The following is a 9,616-nucleotide window of genomic DNA, read 5'->3' as shown; positions in this document are numbered from 1 at the left end:
ACCGGCTCAGTCTCCAATCAGCCAGATTATATAGGCATTAGCACATGCGGTTTACAGTGCACCAACCTCACCCGGTTTAGCTGGTAGAAGCGACACACTCGTAAAGAGTACAGCTTTATATCCCAGAGCGGTTGTGGGCTGTTAGCCACCTGCCTGTCAACTTCCAAGCAGCCAGATTATAGGCATTGGCGCATGCGCTTTACAGAGCACCAACGTCACCCGGTTTAGCTGGTGGATGCTTCACACATAAAGCTTCGAATTTTATATCCCGGACCGGTTGTGGGCTGTTTAGCCGCCTGCCTGCTAGATATTCGACCGCCCTGGCCCGATTACGTGAATCACGAGTAGACTAGATCAACGGCGGGCAACCCCGGCCCGCGGGCCAGCTACGGCTCGCGAAAAGTTTCTATTCGGCCCGCGAGATCTTTAATATATTATTAAATTGGAAAAATAACTAATTAATAGTTATTTTTCCAATTCTTTGTAATTTTCGAAAACGATAAGAGAAATAAATGTAGTATAAACTTTTTATTTATTTATTTCATATTTGCAGACTAAAAAAATTACGAGTCACAAAAAGGCGTCAATTAACTACTACGGCCCGCGGAAAAACGTAAAATTTATTCTGGCCCGTGTTATAAAAAACGTTGCCCACCCTAGACTAGATTTATAACTTAACCCAACCGATAGGAGTTTACTGGCATGTTTTTATGATAGTTCTGTATAGTTGACAGGAGTTAAAAAAAAATCCATTAAAATATTTGATATATTTATTCTGCGTTTATTCCGCTCTCCCATCTTATATTACTTACGGATTTCAATGTTAAACCGGTGATATTACGATTTAGTATGTCCCATCTGTAAGGCTGCGTTTCTTTATGCAGCGCTCGAGAAGCGCTTTACAGCGGACTCACTGAAACCCGTTTCTAAATGCAGCGCTGCAATGTAGCGAACCGTTTCTAAACGTTTGCTGCAAGAGGTCGCTGCAGCGAAGATAAAGCAGCTTTTACGTCCGCTACACGTGTAAAGCAAAATGGACGCTTGTGTGTATAATACGATATTATGCTGCGAAAATAAAAAAGTCGAAGTGACTGTTGATAAAAATATTACGGAAACATTAAGGATTAAATTTTATAAAATGACTCTGAAAGTTATCTAAAGAATAAGAAAATACTATATTTTAAATATAATTATACATCTCCTATGTCTTTACTTTGTTCACATTTTCGGAAAGAGAAATGCTCAATTCTTTATATCTCTTTATTTAAATATTGAAGTTCTTTAACTAAATCACTACTTTCGGCTGTAACTGTGGAATTAAAGGATAGATTACGGCATCCATGTTTCGCTCGAGCGGAAAGCGTTTCTAAACTATGATGCGGCGACGTGTAGCGATAGCTGCTCGTGACGTCATTTTCGCTACACTCTCGCTGCATAAAGAAACGCGGCCTAAGGGAATGCAGAAAAAACGTGTACAATTCTAGTACAGTGTTAAAAATTAACTGTTACTTTGGCAGCATCATTTACAACCAAATTTAATGAATGAGACGTACAGTACATACAATGGTACAAAAAAAAGCTCTAGAATTTATTTTCCTTAAATTTACGATTTATATATTTGTTGTCATAAAAATTAGTCTCTCCACTGTTTTCCCAAGACTACAGATATTCAGGTACAAAGTAACTGGTTTCGACTTATTTCTACTTAAGAAGTGACTAAATAATTAAGAGATTAGGGAATGGGGACATAAATAAAATCCTGTTGAAAGAGCCAGAATTTTACTTCAACAAAAGCTTAACAGAACCAATCACTCGCTCAGTACAGTGGGAAACTGATTTCCGTGTACACCTGGTATTAAAACGAATTAGTTAGAAAACGAATGACTATTAAGTTTAACATAGTTAGATTTTTACAGCTATGGTAAGAAACGTTTAAAATTTACAACAGCCCTGTGGCGTCCTTTGAGATATACTAGTGATGCGACAAAAGAGGCATTTGACATTGACCGGTATCGGCACCCTCGGGATTTGGCACGCACACACTCACTACACACCTACCTGGACCGTCACTAGTTCCATCCATTAGCTACTCGTATCAAGATATTTGACTAACTTGTAAGTGGATTGTTTTAAGATTTAAAAAGTAAAGAATATTTTATGTTATTTTTATGTACGTTTCTTTACAAAGCTATATTTTAATTATAATTTTCTTTAAAAGTATATTAATACAATCGAACAATACATTGTACCAGGTATGTATATCCATCGCACATTTTATTTCACCGAGTAAGTTTTTATAATTTATTTTTAATTTTAGCCCTTATATCGTGGCTAGCGATTCAGAATGTAATTGTGATATTAAAAATACATTTAGAGAAGTCTACAGTTTTTACTGGCTTATCGAACAAATGAATACGAATGGACCCTAGACCAGTGATTCTTAACAGGGGGCCGCGGCCCCTGGGGGTCCATAAGAAGTTTGCCGGGGGCCGCCAAATTATGCAAAATTTCCTTCAGAATATAATAAAAAGAAAATTGATGTATAATCCGAATATCGTATTGAAAAGTGAAATAAGAAAGATAAAGTTTTCCTATTTAGTTTTTATTTATTTATTTTGTATTTCTTCCTACATACAACTTTGTTAGTACAGAAGAAATAAATGTAAATATGCTACTTACACCGCAGTATTTACTTCTTTTATTCCAAAGCAATTTTAAGAAACTATTAATGCTTGGAATTTTAAAAATAATTACGAAAAATAGTAGGCTTTGAAAATTTAAATATTTTTGCAAAAGATATGCAAAATCCTTACGACAAGTGGGCGTTTTAGTTTTAGTTTAGTTTTAGCATCGACATTGGATCGATTTATCGACATGTTTCTTATTTTATTTTCTGTTAAAAATTAATGAGTTTTCATGTTTAATTGTGAAGTTTGAATGTTATTTAAATAGATAATGAAATAATAAAGTTATGATTTACATTTATTATATAAAAATAAAGCAATAATAAAAAAATCAATTTATTATAGATAAATTATCAAATTATCAAATATAAATTATTATTAAAAAATGGGGGTCACAAAAAAATTATGAAATATTTGGTGGGCCGCGAGTATAAAAAGGTTAAGAACCACTGCCCTAGACCATCACTGACGCGCAATTAACTGATTGCCCCTGGAAGTCGGCTTCTTACAGAAACACAGCTTCCCTGTCATCAAATGTCACGGCACGCTACTGGTGTTTAGATCTTATAATAACAATAATTAGTTTAAAAATTGAAATGGGATTGATGGAAGAAGGCAACACAGCACGAAAGCTCAACGCGTGGTGCCAAGAATGGAGAATGTTTCCAGGGAGAACTTTATATAGAAACTAGTGCCTATTTGGATGTTAGACACATGAAAAAATCCGGAAAACTCCACGTGGCCAGCCCGTTGAAGAGACTCGAACCCATGACCAGTGACTCTATCCATACGGTCACTGGTGGGCAGTTTGAAAAGTAAATAATATTCGTTTAAAAACGCTTTAATTTTATTATGAATATGAAAAGTGTTTCCATTGAATATTTTTCTTGATTTTTCTGTTGATCTTCAAAGAGTAGATGCCACGTGATCAAGGAATACGTCATTCCACTTTTCTCACAGACCCGGTCAAGGCCTCAAAAATTTTCATGTGTGGCTTTATCCGGATATGTCGAGTCCGGTGTCACGTCAAGTAACGTGTGATCGGAACTGAATACGTGATTACCATGGAAAAAAGGTTTTTAAGTGCACCTCTGGACAGAAAGAATTAGAAGAAAACCGAATTTTTATTTTTATTATAGACTTCATTTCATTTTAAAGTTTTTAATAAGTTCGATCTAAAACCAACATGGATTTGAAAGTGTAAACCAAGATCCAGTCTTCTTCATCCATAAACAATCAGTTATATTATTAATGTGATGGAGAATTTAATGCTATACGACCATAAAACGACTAAATTGAATTACCTCTCTTCTAATTATTATAAAAACAGTTTACATATCTTCACTACGTTGCAAACCGAAGATCGGCAATTTAGTACGCGTTAACCTTTACACCTGAGGAATTTAAGACGTTAGCCCTGAAGACCCGGGAACGAATCTGAGCGGGAGTAAGTCCAGAAACTTTTCAGGGATGGTCTGTCCCGATATGGGTGGTCTCTCGTCTGATGACACCAAGCAAGAAAGTCAAATTGTTCACGATAACTTGCCCACCAGTGGCCAAGCTGTCTTCGTACCCTGAACACTGGGAGTTCGATCGTGGTTTCGCGCCTCGCTCGGACGGGCTGGTGACGTGGAGTTTTCCGGGTTTTCTTCAAGTCTGTAACGCCGAAATAAGTGGCCAGTTTCCCTTAAAAGACCTCCCGGAAGGCATCCCCCTAGACAGATCGCCGAAGTGTTGCGTTGCCATAACTTAACAAACAAACTGTGTTCACGATAACACAATAATTTGTCTCTAGTGAAAAGGAAATATTTACATAAACAGTAGCTTATGTATGTATAAAATATACATTATTCATATTAAACAGCGCATCAAGTCCAATGGCAATTCAGTTGTATGATAGGCAGAGCCGTTGAGACGCGACCCGTAGGAATTTAGGTGTTCGTAGTGGTTCCCACCTCTATTAATTAATTAATTAATAAACATTTTACATATTTTACTTGTTCAAAATACACACGGCAAAAGAGATTAAATTCAGTGGAATTATCAATGTCGCGCGATTGCTCCCGGACTATTAATTTATATGTGGAAACTTAATTCAATATTAATTCTGTTACGCAAGAAGAAAGGGCGTTGCTAGAATTGCGCATCGCTTACAAGATTCAAGGTGTAAACCGCTACTTATATAATATCGTTCGCACGTCGTATTTCAATCATTTTAATCTAAATATCAGACAATTTTTGTTTTCTATATTATTTTCTTAGAATTGTTTGTTATTCATAGTACAATGATGAAAACATGGTTCTTCTCAGAAGACATTCTATAGACTTTTTCCACCGATTACGCTTAAATCTAAAGTTTGCTTTTTATATAACTCCGATATATTTGGATTAAATGGGTCTACATTTTTAAATACGTAATATATTTAGATATAATTTAGGATAGCCGAATAGATCAAAACTACTGTACACCGCTACTTGGCGCGGGTTCACGCTTGACCAAGTGAAAACTTCCGGGTTTTCTTCATGTGTTACCTAAATAACGACGATTTTCTATAGAAAATCATCCCAGAGGCAAATCGCCCGTGTGTTGCATTGCTTCATCCTATCGATCCTGCAATTCTACGTAATTTAGAATACTACTCGCAAGATCTTACAGTATAAATATCATTCGGAAATACACAAGTCCTCTTTCAACACGGGTTCTACAGGCCCTTCTGTTAAGCCAGTGATTTATATTGGATCGATGGTGAAAACGTGAGTTTTCTTCGCGTGTTCAACATCCTAAAAACTCCTTGTTGGTGAGGCTCGAACCCACGACCAGTGTTTCATCCTTTCAATAGATGGGCAGTTGAGAAATCTTCTAAGCCATTTATCAATATAATTAAAGTAAAACCTGTTCAAAACGGACCCCACTATACAGCGGAAACTCACCTCATTGAAATATTCACATCGATGCAATCGCCTTTTTTTCTGTATTACGCCGTTTTGTAAGTTCACCTCAAGCGAATTTATAGTGAAAAGGGAAAGTTTTATAACAAAAGTCAGTTGCCGAATTGCAAAATTCTATGCTGTTCGGTTTACAGGAAACGAATTGGCAGCAAGCCATTTAAATAAACGTTGTTATATCATTAATTATTATAATTTTTGTAGGTTTTCGTACTGTTAAACGATGAAAACATGTCATTTTGTATTCACGAGTTATAACGGGATTCTTAAATCCTTAATAAATATTCCTTCGTGATGGTGAAGATGAAGATAATGTCATTTAAATTAAATTTGATTGTCGTTACTCTCCTTCATTTTCTCTCGAGCTGTGCTGAGTTATACGCATTTACTTTCAATATTATAATGTTTTCTTCTTAATAAAATTAAATATTTTAAAATAAAAAAGATCTTAATTCCTAAATTTTATTATTATATTTCAGAACCTTAAGAGTGATTTGGAGTGGATTGATCAACTCAACTCCTATTGTTACAGACTTATGGGTTACATATTAAAAGTAATAATAAATAACTAATTTATAATATTATAAAAGAAAATATTGTTTATTTAGATATTTTTTTAATTAATTAATTAATTAATTTGGTTTTTGCTGATCGAAATACTGCCATTTCCTCCGTATGGTTCTTTAGGTGCCCACCAGTGATTAAACCAATGAACTTTGAAAGACGGTCGCGGGTTCGGGCCTTCACAAAGGGTTGGTCACGTATTTTCCGGGTTTTCTTCGCGATTTTAATAATTAAAAGAGCCAGTTTCCCGTATAAAGTCCTTCCGGGTGGCTTCCTTCTTGGCAGATTTCCCACGTGTTTTAGTTGTCACATCTCATTAAACCAAATCAGAAAACTAAAAGAAAGTACTGTACAGTACATAAGGTATTTGAAATTACTGAATTGAAGATAAAAATTGTTTTACTTCCAATTTGGTTATTTAGTTAATTGTTAGACAAATTCTGTTCGTTCCTAATTGTTATTATTATTATCATCGTTCGTAGTCTGAAAGGGATGACATCAAAGGAATTGGGTGGAGTGTCGAGGTTTTATGGCAAGCTACATTTCCTGCAGTCCTAGAAAGTAAGTATGAAAAATTTAGTGTCAATGGAAAGCTTTAGAAGGCTATAGAGACCATAAAGGCACGCTATATAATTATAAAATTGTTATACAAGCTGACTAATTTCTAAAACTTCCTTACATAATTACGAAGCGTGTCTAAGTATTGTGTCCACGAAATCTGTGCATTTGACATACAGAATAATAGAAATTATTCTTAGAAAGAGATTGCATCTTTATCGTTTCGCGGTGTATAAAAATAAACGTATTACTTTCCTGTTTACCGTATGATATAACTAAAATTTGAATAAATTAAGTTCGTTATGTAAAAATTACTCATTTATTTCAATAGATATGAAATTGAAAGTTGTGAACGCGACAAAATGTCGAAAAATAATCATTTTAATAAGTAATTTTACCTTATGTTATACATTCTTCTTTCACTTTCATTTTAATAAAAATATGCAATAAAATTAACCAAAATTTTGTAATTTATGCGTTGTAATTTACATAATAATTATAATTATTACATAACTATATATTATTTATTTATTTAATAATGATAATTTGTTACGCAAAGAAACAGGGCACTTAATACCAAAAAACGTTTCCTTATGTAATATAGGAATATAACAATATTATATAAGCCAGGAGTATTAGTTGTAATCTGTGAACAATTACTTTTATACTTATATTTTCCGTAATCCGGGAGAGTAACACAAGAAATGTTTCGTGGATCTGATATGTTGGGCCTCGTCTCTCACCGTTGTGAGCTTGGACGTACCCACGACAGGTACAGGGGAAAAGAGGACTCTTAGTGACCTCAGGGCGAAAAGATTTAATTGTATTTTTTTTTCTTTTTCGCACGTTAACATCCACAGTACGTGTGGACGTTAACATGTGTGTGGAGGGCGCGATTTTGCTCACCCAATTTGAAGTTTAATAACTTCTGTGTTTCTTGTCGAAAATTTCTGAAATTTTGCACGGAAGTTTGCGTATTAGGACGATTGGTGTTAATAAATTTTGGTGGTTTAAGGTAGAGGGAGTGCGGAGATAGAGGGGATCTTCTGTTGTACTCGTATCTCGAGTGGGAACGAACTTAATGAAGATTTTACTCGTTATTAGCATTTACAATTATATTTATAAAACTCTCCTCTACCCTCATGGCGGAATAGATAAACTATCGAACACTAATCACGGGTTCGCTCTCACCAACGGGCTGGCCACGTTTTCTTTACGTGTCTAATACTTAAATAGGTAATAATTTCCCCATTGAAAGCTTTCGGAAAGCTTTCAATGGGGCTTCTTGAGGCCCTTTGCAGATCGCCCACGTGTTTCGTTGCCTTATCCCATCAGACCAAACCGAAATCATAAAACAATGAGAATACTGTAGTAATATAAACTTAGTAATAAAAAAAACCGTACAAATACGATATTGTCAACAATTGTAAAGCGAATTACACTAGTTTAACAGGTTACAACGGATAAAAACTTGGAATATTATTTTAAAAAATACTTGTAGTTATCTATATTTTTTAATGTTTGCTCGTTTGCCAGCTGTCTACTTTAAAATTATCTCATAGAATTTACACGTAATTGCTCTGGAAATAAAATTAACTGATAAATATTGTAACTTCATCAATCAAACATATTTCATCACATTGCAAGAAATTTTGTAAATAGTTTCTTTAAAATAAGTTAAGAATGAGGTTTTGATATATTGCCAAATGACAAAAAACACGTACGAAGGTCACAGTTGTGAGAAAATGAACGAAGATCATACTTGATGATAACTGGATATTAATTGTTATATAAGTTTGTTTTTCTTCCTCTGTGACGTAGGAAATTTAATTGACCTCGATTTTTATCATGTTTTTTCGAAGTAATTAGGTAAATAATTTTTTCGCCCATCTACAGTACAATTTCTTAATTAATGACGAACTTATTGAATAAAACTTAATGGCTGTTTCCGAAGAAAATCTAAATGTAATTTATTTTTGAACTTAAAAGCAATTGTTTCGGACCCTGTTCTTCACCATTTGTTAACCCCATTATCAGGGGGCGCTTTGGCCGCAGGAAAATTCCCCAGAGAAGACCTGGGAACTTTCTTGACTAAAGCCGGCTACCTCGGGTAGTAAAAAATTTCGCGAGGCATATTGTTTCCTTTCTGCACCCCTAAAAATTTCTGGATCCACCATTCCCATTATGGTTTCGCTGGAATCCATAATGAGCAGGATTCACAAGTGGCCCAGTGGATTAAACCAATGGACGGTGATCAACGGGATGGTCATGTGGACTTTTCCGGGTTTTCCTCAAGTGTCTAGCACCTAAATAGGGGCCAGTTTCCATAGACAGTCCTCCAGGGAGACATCTCCTTGACATATCGTCATATTCCAAGAAACCATACATAAAACCGAATCCATAATGAGCAAATTTGTATTGATGCGTAGGCATGCCTAGCTATGACAGAAGTCTTGGTCTTCTTAGGTGTCTGAACGCCTTCCTCGTTATTGTTTATCTCCTTTATTACTCCAAGAACGTTATAAAAATAGTATTTAATGTAGAGGTCTCAAAAGAACTTAAAACGGTTCCGATAACCAAAAAGATCCTCTCAATTCCCGCGGGGCATAATCATAAGTGAAAAAATCATGTGACATTAATTATTGCCATAGTATCAGTAAACAACTTCTGTTGTGTAACGATATGCATGTTAGAATAATAATCATTTTGTGGTTGAACAAAATAATAAAATCAAAATCATTAGTATTCTAATATGGAGAGGGAGAATAGATGTTTAAATTTATTCAAAACTCGTGTAACAGGTAATAATTTTCCCTTGAACCAACCTACATAGTCGGGCCGCATAAAAGCTGAATAAAACCTTT

The sequence above is a fragment of the Centruroides vittatus genome, unplaced genomic scaffold (assembly GCF_030686945.1).
Source record: "Centruroides vittatus isolate TY-2023 unplaced genomic scaffold, ASM3068694v2 contig_3103, whole genome shotgun sequence".
Taxonomy (NCBI): Eukaryota; Metazoa; Arthropoda; class Arachnida; order Scorpiones; family Buthidae; genus Centruroides; species Centruroides vittatus.
This window is presented reverse-complemented; position numbering follows the sequence as displayed.